Source organism: Chrysemys picta, chromosome 3 (assembly GCF_011386835.1).
Source record: "Chrysemys picta bellii isolate R12L10 chromosome 3, ASM1138683v2, whole genome shotgun sequence".
Taxonomy (NCBI): Eukaryota; Metazoa; Chordata; order Testudines; family Emydidae; genus Chrysemys; species Chrysemys picta.
In genome coordinates this window covers 8,289,121-8,303,717 of record NC_088793.1, presented here as the reverse complement: position 1 = coordinate 8,303,717, position 14,597 = coordinate 8,289,121, and the positions used below count along the sequence as shown (strand labels likewise).

The window sequence follows — 14,597 nt, the reverse complement described above, 5'->3', positions numbered from 1 at the left end:
TGAAGCAAAATGGTTTAGGGGGGAGGGATAGCTCAGTGGTTTGAGCACTGGCCTGCTAAACCCAGGGTTGTGAGTTCAGTCCTTGAGGGGGCCACTTAGGGATCTGGGGCAAAATCAGTACTTGATCCTGCTAGTGAAGGCAGGGGGCTGGACTCAATGACCTTTCAAGGTCCCTTTCAGTTCTATGAGATTGGTATATCTCCATATTAAATTTAAAGTTGTTATGGGAGTATTTTGCAATTTCAGCGACATTTTCCTTTATTCATAGAATTGTAGGTCTGGAAGGGACTTGGAGAGGTCTTCTAGTCCAGTCCCCTGTATTCATGGCGGAACTAAGTATTATCTAGATTCTAGACCATTCCTGACAGGTGTTTGTCTAACCTGCTCTTTAAAATCTCCAATGATGGAGATTCCACAACCTTCCTAGGCAATTTATTCCAGTGCTTAACTACTGTGACAGGAAGTTTTTCCCGATGTCCAACCTGAAAACTCCCTTGCTGCACTTTAAGCCCATTGCTTCTTGTCCGATTCTCAAAGTTTAAAGAAAACAATTTTTTTCCCTTCCTCCCTGGCACAACCTTTTATGTACTTGAAAACTGTTATCATGTCCCCTTTCAGTCTTCTCCAGACTAAACAAACCCAATTTTTTCAAACTTCCCTCATAGGTCATATTTTCTAGACATTTAATCATTTTTGTTGCCCTTCTCTGGGCTTTCTCCAATTTTTCCACATCTTTCCTGAAATGTGGCACCTAGAACTGGACACAGTACTTCAGATGAGACCTAATCAGTTCAAAGTAGAACAGAAGAATTACTACTTGTGTTTTGTTTACAACGCTCCTGCTAATACATCCCAGAATGTTTGCTTTTTTTTTTTTTTGCAACAGTGTTGCACTGTTGACTCATATTTAGCTTGTGATCCACTATAACCTTCTATTCTTGGGCAGTCATTTCCCATTTTGCATGTGTGCAACTGATTGTTCCTTCCTAAGTGGAGTACTTTTGCATTTTTCCTGATTGAATTTCATCCTATTTACTTCAGACCATTTCTCCAGTTTGTCCAGACCATTTTCAATTTTAATCCTATTCTCCAAAGCACTTGCAACCCCTCCCAGCTTGGTATTATCCCCATAAACGAAGTGTACTCTCTGTGCTATCTAAATAAGTGATGAAGATATTGAACAGAACCAGACCCAGAACTGATCCCTGCGGGACCCCATCTGATATGCCCTTCCAGCTTTATTATGACTCATGGATAGCTACTCTCTTGGAACAGTTTTCCAACCAGTTATGCATCCACCTTATAATAGCTCCATCTAGATTGCATTTCCCTAGTTTGTTTATAAGAAGGTCATGTGAGACCGTATCAAAAGGCTTACTAAAATCAAGATATACCACATCTACCGCTTCCCGCCTATCCACAAGTCTTGTTATCCTGTACTTTCCCTGGTTACCTAGAGCTGTAATATAGAACCTCAGAGTTACGAACTGACCAGTCAACCACACACCTAATTTGGAACCAGAAGTACACAATCAGGCAGAGACTAAAAAAAGTAAATACAGTACAGTATTGTGTTAAACGTAAACTCCTAAAATAAAAAAGGGATTTTTTTTTTAAATTGACAAGGGTAAGGAAACTGTTTCTGTGCTTGTTTCATTGAAATTAAGACTGTTAAAAGCGGCATTTTTTTTCTGCATAGTAAAGTTTCCAAACAGTATTAAGTCAGTGTTCAGTTGTAAATTTTTGAAAGAACAAACATAATATTTTGTTAAGAGTTACGAACAACCTCCATTCCTGAGGTGTTCGTAACTCTCAGGTTCTACTGTACTTAAGTCTTTGGGTAAAGTCAGCATCAAATGAGCACTGTACCCATATGTTGAAAGTTTTAGGTTTCCTTCATAATCTTTTTCTAGATTTCTTCTCATCTTTGCTACATTTGCATCATTGGCTGTGACAAAGCTACACGCTTGACTTTTTATTCAGTTGGTTATGGCTTTTACTGCTACTTTTAAGTATTCTGCTATAAGGGCATGTATCAGTTTTCTGTAAGATAGACAACCTCATCTTCTGTTGTCACACAGGCACATATTACGGGATCATTGTGTACATTGCTGCACCCATCAAGACTCAGATTAACACATTTCTCATCAATCTTTTTTGCACACTGTTCAGTTCTCCTTTCATACGCTCATAACCAGCAATTTTCAGCAATGTCTGCTCTGCTGAGTGGAGAGTAATCTGTTTTACTGTCAGTGAAAAGTTAGTTCTGAACAAGATGAAAGGGAGAATTTGTTGCATAAATGAACCAAACAATCTTTTCATCTGTGGAGCCTTGCTGGAATTTGCTGGTCCTGATTATGAACTCATCTGTGATTTTACTGGAGAATGAAGGCTTTTTTTGGAGGGGGGGGGGGTGAGATGCAGGTATTTACTGTCTGACGTATGTTTAGTTGCAGCGCTGGTGGTGGTGGTACCAGCAAATGACTCTGAAATTTTTCACTTTGCAGATGATGGATGTTCTTAACCCCTTATGTGTAAGCTTGACCCTAAAGAAAATGATTTTAAAAAGTCTCTGCCACTGAGTATTTCTCAGTGAGTGGCTTAAAAAAAAAAAAAAAAAAAGATGGTAAATGAAAGATTCCTCTTACTGCAGCTGTTTGTACCATTGTTTAAATGATATAATTTATTCTAAACCCAATCATATGGGGAAAATAACTAATACATGATTATCAAAATCTGTGTAAGCCCTTATCCCTAGCAGCATATCAAACAGCTTGAATTTTTTTTAAATGTTAAAGTTAATAAATGCCTAATAAAACTACGTTTAAACAGGAATATTTGCCTAGGATATTTGGTTATATTGAGCAATAAAAATTATTCCAGAAGTTCAGTAGTAACAGTAAAAATGTAATTGATAAATACTTCCACAGTAATCATACCAATTATATTTTGAACACGCACATTTTGATATTCATAAGCAATCCACCCAAAACACAAATTTATGACAATAATTGAAATGATCATTTACTAATATAGGAAGACATGGAAGACAGTCCGTAATGAGTGGACTAAACCAATTGATCCAGGTTGTTCAAATGTGTCCACATCACTATCTTCAAAGTCATTGCCAGCTGAACAGCATTTTTCATATTATTGTTTCATTCGAACAACCAGGCCTTGCATCTCTTTGTGATATTGTTTATGTTTGGCACATGTTCCTTTTTTACCCAGAGATACAGACATTTCTTGAAAATATTCCCAAAGTTCATCTTTTTTGACGACCATGGCAGATTTTTTCCTCCTGGTCCCAGGTGTTGAAATCCGCACTAGAAGCTGCACTCTGAAGAATGTTGTCCCTTCTTCCCTCAGTGTCCTGCTTTGACACCAGTGTTGCTCCTTTCTCGTTGCACACTTGGCTCCTGCTTCCTTGTTACATAATTCCTCCCACACCTACAAAATAACTAGCAGCAATCCCAGACTTCTGCTTGTGTAACCCACATGCCTTTTGCACTGCAGTATTGTATTTGTTAGAAAGAGTGAGGCAGGCAGTTGGGAAATTAATGGATTTCTGTTTGTATCTGTGTGTACACATGCAAGGAGACAGCGCAAGGCCACTTACTTGAAGTGTCCAGAACCACCCAGAAGCAAGGGCTGGTAGTTACTGGGCAGATCAGTGTTTTTCCATGTGTTGGAGAGTAAGTTTCCCTGGTGGGTGGAGTAATAAATATTTGTAATTTGATAACTAACCTAATCAGAGCTAAGGTAGGGAGAAGCTATAAAATAGGAACCTGAAACTACCCAATGGGCTCAGTGGATGATTCTGATGAAATACATGATGATGTCTCCTGGAGTCAGAGGCTGGGTCCCAGCGTCTGTGATGACTTTGCCAGTCTCTTGTACCCAGTAGCATAGACCGTGCGTCTCCCACAGGATCAGGTTCTTTATACAGTACGGGACCTGTTGTGCCATATTTATGAAGTATGATTTCAAAAGTTAGATGGTTTTCAATCAATTCTTTCTTTATATAAGAAAGCAAGATGAGTTTTCCTTCCTAATAAGAAACTACAAACATTTGCCTACTGAAGATGCTGGCTGTAGTTAGGTCTTCAATCAAGCAATTCCAAGATCTGGAGAACTTTTTCTATGCCTCCATTTATCATGAAGGTGCTTTCTATCCTTGAACTGGTTTTTTTGGCTAGGTTTTTCATATTCTGCTAGGTGCTCATTGTAAGGTTGTCAGTGCTGCTGATAAGCAAACCCTGGCTTTCCCTCCCTAGATAGAGCATATGCACCTTCTAAGGCCCCTTTAATCAGCTCGGCCTTTAAAGAGACACTGTCAAGTCTAACCATGTTTTTTTTAATGTTCTCACCTGTCACAAACAACCAGTCAGATTATTACTCTGGAAAGAATCTTAAAATGAATTGCTCTTCCCTGTATGAACACTTTTTTATATTTACTGAGAAATGATTGTAAAACACTGCCACTGCTGTGAATGGGGAATTCTGATTTGGTAATGTTTTACAGCCATTTTGTATACCACTTCCTAAGGCAGCAGAGGATCAGGCCTTTAACTGTGACTTTAAAATATTGGGTTTGCCCATTCTCATGAAAAACCATCTCACTGTTAGCATGTACTCCCTCATCTGTTTGTTGTATCCATCTATGCTACTCCTTGTTTTAAACTTTAAATTGTAAGATCTTTGGGGCAGACTGTTTTGCATTGTACAGTCCCTAGCACAATAGGGCCCCAGTGCTTGATCAGTATCTCTAGTTGCTACCTCACTGAAAATAATAATGAAAATCAGAGCTCTGATTTGTTCGGAACTGCAAAGAAATTCCTCCTTTCTCAAAGCGGGGGAGCAGCATTTATAAATTAAGACTGATATAAACCTAAATCTCTGTGCTGACTCCTTTAGCTAACCTGGAGGTGGGAACATTCAGGAGAACAAGCTTTAACTACATTTTCTAACATTCCTTTTTTTCCCTTTTTGACACCTTCTTTGTACTTCTGGGCTCATAGACAATATCCTAGAGCACAACATCTCAAACCTTGGAAGTTTAATAAAATACCATAGATTATATGGGATGCCAGTCACAGAATAATGCTTTCTGGGGCACTTTCAGCAATTCAGGTAACACCAGTGAGTTTTTGAGTGGGAAGATTCAAGAGGGAAAAATCTTTAAAGATGGTTAAAACTTCTTTGTGCACTGAATGTGTCCCACAGCCTATTCAGTGGGGTTTCTCACCAAAAACCCACTGTGATTAACTAAGGGCAGGTTTACACTTAAAACACTGTATTGGTGCAGCTTTGTCACTATAGCACTTTCATGAAGATGCTCTATGCCGAGGGAGAGAGCTCTCCCGTCGGCGTCGATAATCCACCTCTCTGAGAGGCAGTAGCTATGTCAACGGGAGAAGCTCTCCCACCAGCATAGCACTGTCTACATGTGGGGCTAGGTCAGTATAACTACATCGCTTAGGGGTGTGGATTTTTCACACCTCAGAGCGATGTAGTTATACCGCTATAGGTTTGTAGTGTAGGTCAGATTTCAGGACCTGTCTGCATTAAAACATTTGTACTGGTGTAACACAACAATGTAGCATACTAAAATGGGGATTCTGGAGACAGCTGCAGCAGTTGTACTGCTGCCACAGAGGTGTACTAGAGTTCACACGGGTGTAGTGATACAAGGTAATTTATTATACTGGTGTGTATTTTTCCTCAATATAGAAAGGGCCTCAGTTTCCATCAATGCTTTGCAGCTCACTTTAAAAGTGAACACAACTAGGTAGATAACCCATAGTGTGAGGGAGCTGCATGATGACACTGCCTGAGTGTTGGGGGCGCCCACTAGTTCATGGGCAGTTTTAAACTGGAGACTTTATTGTAGGTGACTGGTAGTCTTTGTCCCGTCTTTATCAGCATTTTATTAGCAGTATGGGTGATGGATTAGTAGCAGGTGAGTGTTGGGGCACAAATGCAACAGGTGAGAAATCACTCCCTTCCGCTCCCTGGATTTTTCCCAGGCCTGATCATTAATCATCATGTTCAGGAGAAAGAGATAGAAAGTGAAACTAGAGATGCTTACAACAGTTCTGTAGCTTCTGCAAATTCTTCTTTACCAGTCCAGATACTTGGCCTTGTTTAACTCTCTGTGTTGGATGATCCATTTCTACGGGGGTTTATTTCCTGTTTAGGTATTGTGTGGGCTCTCTCTGCCTCCAGTCCCTCCAAGTGATACTGAAGGATCTCAGACCCTTGTACAAACTGGATGTTGACTCTACAGAAATCACTTGCTCACCACTGAAATATAACCATCTCTGCTATGACAGACATCTACTAATCATTAATCTATCATACCAACTATAATCAAATTCATTGCGGAGCCCAGACCGTTACAAAAAGGGCATATTTGCTGCCTAAATCATGAAAAAAATTGAACTGCTGAAGGGGTGGAGTTTGTTTGGCAAACTACCCAAACTTATCATATTTCTATTTTTCCAATTTATATTCTGCACATGTCAATTTCTGTAGGGACATGGATGCGTTTCAAAACTGCAGCATACGAATTAAACATCATTAAAAGAAGATTCCAAGACCCATAGTGAACAAAAAACTGAAATCTCTCTACTTACCCCTTTCTTCTGAAAAAAACCTGTTCTCTGAAGGTTATCAAACTGGGGCCTTGTTTATCCATGCAGAGTTTGAAGTGGCGAACCTGCATTTGTTTGTGGTAGCCTCTTCCATAGGTGTTGAGAGAACAGTCTCCTCGTTTGGCCAAATTAATTCCAGTTTGAGACAGTGGCTGAGAGTTTTGTACAGCTCCCTCACTCTCTTCTATCTTTTTCAGTTAAGACTTCCCTTCCATTTATTTCTGTTTTCTGTAACCTTTGCATTCTCCTTGATCTTGAACAACTTCTTCAGTCTCCTGGGTCTTCTAACTCATCTTTCATCACCCCCATAACGTTATCCAGGAGTGTCACTGCCTGAGCTCCACCTCTGCTAAAATCCTCATTCATGCTTTTTATCTCCTTTCTACTTGACTATTGCAACTCCCTTCTCTAAGTCCAAGGTCTGCAGACACTACCGTGTGGAGAACAATGTTGCTTGTCCTCTCATGTGAATAAAGAGGAATGTGTTCATCCATCCTCCTTTAAAAATAGCCCCACTAGACATGGTTTATGATAGGATCCACTTAAATAATGAGGAGGAGGTTTTTTCTCTCTCTCCATTGAGTTGCTCCAGCTGACTCCACACATTCTCTCTCCCCACCTTTTTCCTTCTTTTAATTTAGCACTGGCTGCTTCTGTGTTCTTCTGTGTAATGCAGCCACAGTTGGTGCAAGAGTTTTCTTCTCTGCAGATCCTGCTATCTGGGACAATCTTCCTGTATCTCTCACTCCACTGATACACTCATTTCAAATTCGATGAAAACCTCCCCTTCTCCCTTGCCTCTTTGTTTCTCACTCCTTCTGCTATTTTTATCCCCATAGGCTGCGTTATTTGACTCTCTGGGGAAACAGTTTAATCTTTTGACTTTTGGGAGACCGTATGAAAGCGAGTCTTTCTGTCTCAAGCATTAAACAAAAAAGAGTCAACAAGGGAGAGCCCCTCTTTTGGAAATCCAGGATGGGATATTCAAATGCTGTGCTGATGGTAAATCGTGGCTAGATATTTCAGATCTTCCACTGTCACTAAACTGAAAATACAGAGATCTTGATAATATCAGCAACCATTCTATAGCCTGGGCTCTGTATGATTTTTCTGTTGAATTTTACTTACACTATTCAGGGCAAGGGACTGTCCTTGATGCCCTCTCAAGGTCCCTTCCAACCCTATTATTCTATGAAAATAACCTCTAGACCTGTACAGTCCATGGGTCATGACCCTTACTATAATGATATGACACCCCCCATTCTCCACTCTGTGGGTCACCAGCAGTGCTTTAATCCAGGGCTGTCAGCACCACAGCACAGATTTCTACCACTTGAATGAAGAATAAGTCAGTAGCAGTAGTAGACGGTTATCCCTTAGTGGGCAAGCCATTAGAGGGGCAAACAGCATGCACTTTGCCATTGTGTTACAATGACGGCTGTGTGGGTGCCTGGGCATCGCATGCTTCATAGCTTGTATAGGGCAAGCATATTGTATGCACCAGAGGCTCCTTTCATCCCTCCATTTTCCCCCACCCAAACGCTTTGTGTGTCACCCTTCCACCCCCCTCTTTGTCATGGACTCCTGCAGTTCTCCCAGTGTCCCCCTGACACGGGTTCTGTGTGCCCCCCATTCTATCCTGCTCCCCTACCAGACGCCTCCATTCTCTTCCTCTGTGTTAGTCCCTATTCCCCCTTCCTCCATGCGTGCCATTCCTCCCATGCCAGTGACTGTGCCCCAGTACCAGATTCCCTAGTCACTCCCACCACTAGGGGTTCTGTGTCCCCCCACCATTTCCAGATCCCTCTATCATCCCCCCGGGTAGGGCCTCCAATGTGCCACTGTTCCCCATGTTCTGCATTCCTCCTCAGCCCATACCAGGGTCCCCAATCGCCCCCTGCCAGGGGTTCTCCATGCTTCTCATTACTCCTTCCATCCATACCATTCTCCCCTCCCTCCTCTCCCAACAGGGTTTTTGTGCACCCTACCCATTCCCCCTTATCCGCACCATTATTATTATTTTTGTCTGGAAGGTAAGTCATGTCTACACTACAAAATTAAGTCCACCTAACTTAAGCTGGCATACAGCCGCCGCAGCTGCTTGTGCGTGTCTACACTTTGCTCCTGGTGTATTCTCACTAGGAGTGCTTGTATCGATTGTACTATCAGTGTGGGGCACTGTGGGATGGCTCCTGAAAGCCAGTAACAGCTGACATAAAGAATGCAGTGTCTTCGCTGACACTGCGTCGACCTAACAACATCAACCCTGACTACGCCACTCGTGGAGGTGGAGTTAAATCGGCGTAGCGGGGCAGTTATGTCAGTGGGAGTGAAATTTAAGTGTAGACATTTCTATAGTTCAGTCGACGTAAGCTGCCTTGCATCGACCTAACTCAGTAGTATAGACCAGACCTCAGTGTCAACGTGTTAAATTCTGTTGTGTGGATGAGCAGAGTTGAGATGGTGTACTGTGATGCTGGCATGTGTGCGTGGGTGCCATTGAACAGTTTGACCTATAGACAATTGCACAGATGCTTGTGGCTGTGCCAAAGGGCAGTCAGGGGTTTCATGTACCCCCTATTTTCCCCCCTTTTGGGCTTTCTGTTTTTCCTTAAGATCAACAGGGTTCTGTCCATTGATGCCTAGAGCATTCTCTGAAATTTTGGAGTTGATTTGATGCGGCATTTAAAAGTTGTCATGCTACAGACAGACAGAGAAATGCTGTTGAGTGGAGTGTAAGGCCGTCACAAACTTGGCCCACTATGAAGAATAGTTGGTTGAGCATATTGAACTGACTGAAGTGGTTCCAGTTTCTTTAATTGCCCAGTCTTGCTGTTCCCCGCATACCCAACATTTGCACTGAACTCATTTTTCAGGGTGCATGTAAGCTGTTTGGGCAGGGGCTATCTTTTATTATATAAGTGTCCTGATCCCTGATTGGGGCTTCTAGGTGATATTGCAGTCATTAAAAATAAGGATCACACCCTCTTTTACTATAACTTAGCCATTAAAACAGGTATTTTTAAGTTCAAATATAAGTTTAAAGAAGTCCCTCTCCTAAACAATGAAATAAGTCTGCTTATTATTAAATAAAGAATTATTAATCTTAGTAACACTCTGGATGTGTGGGAGAGATTGCTGGTATAGGCTTTACATAACGGCTATTGTACTAAACTGGGATTCAGGAGATAGCTCTACCTTGGGCTTCCTATGTGACCTTGGGCAAATCACTTTATTTCTCTGTGCCTCAATTTCTCCATTTGTAAAATGGGGGTAATTCTTTTCTATCACACCAGGCGTTTATGGAACACTGAGATCCTATGGTCATGGGGGACCATACATGTATTTAGCTAGATAAAAAGCTGTTTACCAGTTGGAATTCTAAGCATTATGCAGGTGGTAAGTAGTTTGCTTTGGCTGCTTTCAGAGAGGTTTTTTGTGTGTGTGCTCTCTTTTCTTGGTGAAAGTCAAGTGTATCTCAGAGCATTTTATGGCTCGCTTGAATTGCAAACCTGACTTAAGTAATGTTCTGAATCTGTCCTGCCACCGCGTGTGTTTGGTGGGGTCTGTCAGGTGGCACTGGTGATCCCAGAAGAGTCGCTGCGTTCGAGTGGCTCGGGCTGTATGTGTTTAGTTTAATTATCAGTCAGCTGGTGTGGGAATCAAGTGAGAGAGCTGGCTCAGAATCCTTCGCCTGTCATGGCAGCAGCATGTGCTGGAGAGTACACACGCTGAATGTATTGCAAACATCCAGGAGCACATGGAACAGAGGAAGGGAGAGAGCGGGAGAGAGAGCTTCACAACAGCATGTTAGTCATCTGGTTGCTGCTCAGCCTGAAAACAGACTTGCCTAGCTGGAAATCTCTCAGGTAAGGAGAACGGTCTGATGTCTTTAAGCCTCCAAAATGTGCCCTTTTTTTGTTTGTTATTGTGAGCTAGTAACAAATTTGCTTCCCAAACCTTCAGAATTTCTGCCCCCGCTCCCCACCCCCTCCAGCTTTAAACGCTGGTATCCTTCATTGAAGACCTCAGCTGTTTCCAGGCAAACTACATTTTGCTAAAAGATCGGAGGGGATTCTGTACAAGGCAGAGAAGCTTTTAGTGTCACTTATGTCAGTGTTTATGTAAGTTACATAACAGTGCAAACAAAAGATGATGTCCAGATAATTATATTTAAATTTTCTGAGGAAAAGTCCTTTTTACAATGAGCATTTTAGCTTAGATATTTTTTGATTGAACTTTTTGGTGCGGTTTGCTTTACCCCCCCCCACCCCATCGCATTTAATAATGCTATGCATTTTGGAATAACATACTAAAGTAGAAAATTACGTATTTCAGCAGTGACCTTGAAAATCGATGCGTAAATGTTTAAACTGGCTAGATCTGGCAAGGATCCTCGTAGCAACTCGCAGAAGTAAGGACGTTAGTTTAAAGAGAGAGAGAGCTCCTTGCTTAAAGAAAAAATTGCTGATTGCTTAACATTTGTTAATCATTGATGAAAGAATTTAAAGCAACAGATGAAGTTAATGATTTCACATGTACGTTGTTATAGAGAACCCAAACCCAACTATTGCACAATTTGAAGGAAATCTTCCTATGATGGAAATTCATTTTAGATTATTGTGTAAACAGGTTCCAAATGCTGAATTGTCTTTGGCATGTGCTTGAAACCATTTTCTGACTAAGGGCTCCAAGAGTTTCTATAAATCCCGGAGGCAGATTTGGGAATATAGCAAATACAATGGAGCTGCAAGTTATTGTTTGCTGACGCTGTAGTGCACTCTTATACAGTGATTTAGAGAAGGGGGTGGGAAAAGGGTTAGGCAGTAGCCCAGGACAGTGCAGTACAGTACGTCTTGCACACTGTTACAGAAAGGTCCATCTGTGTATTGGTGTACTTAAAAGTATACATAACCTGTTTATTCTAGTATGTATGTGCAGAGGCATTTATATCTTCACCTAGACAGAACTGCGTATTCAAAGATGGAATCAGCACAAATAATTATTGTAAATGCTGGAGTGTGTCTGCAAGAGTACTTGCGCGCTTGAATATACCTGTATATCGTGTGGTTTAGATGCTAAAAGATCCAGGCACATCTGCAGTCTGGCACTATATGCAAATATTAAATAAGATGGTAGTATCCTGACCTCTGGATCAGGAGGTCATGGGTTCAAATCCCAGACTTAAGCTTTGGTGATACTGCACCATAGTGCTACGGGTTGCAGTTTTTTAGATAAGATGTTAAACTGAATCGGGTGAAAACTACAGATCCCATGACTCTTTTCAAAAAGAGTAGCCCTGTGTCCTGGCCATTGTCTCCCTCTGAATAGAACTGGTTGTCAAGTCCATGGCTGTGTGAAAAATTGCTGCGCACGTACCAACTGCCATATTAATCTACACTTTGGGACGGGACTGTGTAGACAGCACCTAGCACATGGACTCTTTTAGATTACAAATAACTCATGATGCATCACGGCATCTAGTGCATTCATGAGCGAGATATTGTAGCGCAAAGTGAATCACTGTATACAATCATTTATTAGAATACTGTAGCAAAGTATTTACATATGTACATCTCTGTCACAAACTGGACGGATGGAGAATAGTGTCAGTTAGCATTTGTACAAACCTTTAGATCCTCAGCGTGCTGCACAAATACAAGCCAGTCACTGCCACGTCCTCCTGGGACAAAAATAGCGATCACCAATTCCAACTCCACTGTCTCTCTCGCCAGTCATTGTTTTCTTTGACGGCACCAGCACAGTCACCAAATACACAAGCATAATCTCCTGGTGTTCAGTCTGTGGTTTTGCACTGCAGCATCGTATTATCATTGTTTGTTTGTATTATGGGGTGCCTAGAGTCTCCAACCAAGACTGGGAACTGTTGTGTACAGACACATAGCAAGAGCTGGTCCTTGCCATGAAAACCTTACGTTCTAAACAGTGAAGTTGAAGAGCGAGAAAAGGAAGCATTCTCTGCCTTTTACAGGGGGCTAATTGAGGCACAGACAGATGGTGACTTGCTCAGTATCACAAAGGTAGTAGTGCGAAGCTGAGAATTGAACTCAATCACCTGAATCCCAGTCTAGTGTCTTAACTACAAGACCATCGTTCCTCTCTCTTGTCCATTCTGCGCTTGCATTACTGTGTTTTTATCTGCACAACCCCCTTACCCTACCCTTCAGTAGTCTCATGTATATGTCAAGGTTCATCCTCTCCATTACAGCTACAAACTCCATATGGGAGAGCTCTCGGGTCCAACAGGCAGCTTCCCATTACAACCCTGTGCAGTCCTTCTGTAAGGAAGGATGGGAGCCAGCTCCACGTGCTTCCACTCAGCCAAGCATCTCATGGTGAACATTGTGAAATGCTCTGAGAACTCAAGGGCTTGTCTATACAGTGAGTTAGTGCGTGGCAAGCCAGGGTGTAAATCTACAGCGCACTAGCTCGCCGCACACTAATTTGCTGTGCGGACCCTGCTACCACACACTTTCAAATGGAGGTATGTCAAAGTGCACTATGGACCTTTTTAGTGCACAGTAGCAGGGTCCACACAGCGAGTTAGTGCATGGCATGCTGGTGCACTGTAGAGTCACACCCTGGCTTGCTGCACACTAGCTTGCTGTATAGACAAGCCACTACTAGCATGAGAAGGTCTGTTCAATGGGCAATTCCCTAATGGTGAAACCATTAGTCTAATTTGTCTAATGGTGCAGCCTGTGTGATGTCTGCCATATCCTTGTCTAAAACCTGACTTGGAAGGGTCTGAGTATTGGCAAGGCCAGGAGTTGCTGGAGGTGGCTTTGAGCTGTACTTCTTAATTACTTTGTTCAAACGTGAGAAATCCAACATTGGATGTTGGTTGGCAAGGTGAACTTCATCAAAGTACTGTTTCTTGAGTATTGGACAGGCTGTCTGCTTCAAGGAGGCATGCTGTCTTCAAAGGAGATGTTAGCAAAGGGCTTTAGCATTTTTGGTGAGATTTCCCCAGTCAGGATGGGCACAGGACAGCATTGCATATAGTAACTGGTGCCTCCTTCAGTAAGTTGAAGGAATTCTTGTTGCGTGTGGATCCTGGGAAGGAAGGTGTTCTAGTGTCAGTCTGATGTGTGACTGTCAGTTCCTGGGATCCAGAGAGGTCATCCTAGACTTAGGTGATCTTGTCTGTGAAATAGGCAGATAATTGCTTTGATTGGCATGGACTGGTATCTGCAATTGGGAGGAGGCATGTGTTGACTAATAAATTGGCAGGCCTGCTGGTTGTGATTTAGTGCAGTGTTTCTCAACCTTTTTGTGCTGGTGACCCCCTTTGAACTTTAAAAAGAAAAAATCTTGACCCCCCCGCCCCCCACTAGAAAAAACGGCAAACCTCTACCTTAAGGTTGGGGCTCGGGCAAAACATGTAAATTAGCTTTGGTGGGCTCCTTGTGGTGTGGGGCCCCAGGCAATAGTCCTGCTTCCTCCACCCTAATGCTGGCCCTGCTTGCGATTTCCCTCCCATAACCCATACTGCGAGTGTTTTTTTTTGCGGGGGGGGGGGGGGGGAGGAGAGATGGATTGTTAGGGAGTTGGGAGCCTCCCCCAGGAAGACCCTGGCTGACCCCTAACCTCTCCCATTCAGTCAGGCACATCTGCCCATGTCCTCATGTGTCCCTTTGCCACATCCTCCCTCTGTCCTCCTGCACCCCTGTTCCCATGTGGCCCTGCACCCTCATTCCCATTCAGCCCGTGATTCAGTGCTGTCATTCCGCTAGCTCCTGTGCCCTTCCTCACTAGCCCTTCTGATCCCAAGTCTGTGACCCCCCAGAAGCCCTGTATAACCCACTCTGTTCCCCCCCCCCCCATATCCTGTGTCTCCTCACCTGGCCCCACAGGCAGGGCGTTGTGAGGAAGGCATCTCTCCTTCTACTCAGCTGGTTGCTCCAGTCCTGAGCTGTC

At 42.7% G+C, this 14,597-nt stretch overlaps 1 protein-coding gene across 20 annotated transcripts in view; it reads left to right on the top strand.

Annotated features, from left to right (window-relative positions):
* NCOA1 (nuclear receptor coactivator 1) overlaps window positions 1–14,597 on the top strand; it is a 338,341-nt gene that overhangs the window by 149,479 nt on the left and 174,265 nt on the right. For 2 of the 20 annotated variants that reach the window (XM_065590107.1, XM_042848878.2), the window contains exon 1: window positions 10,288–10,525. The exons of the other annotated variants lie outside the window; for them this stretch is intronic. The gene's annotated coding sequence lies outside the window, so the exon portion shown is untranslated. Of the gene's footprint in view, window positions 1–10,287; window positions 10,526–14,597 lie in introns of those variants that run through there. 20 annotated transcript variants of the gene reach the window in all.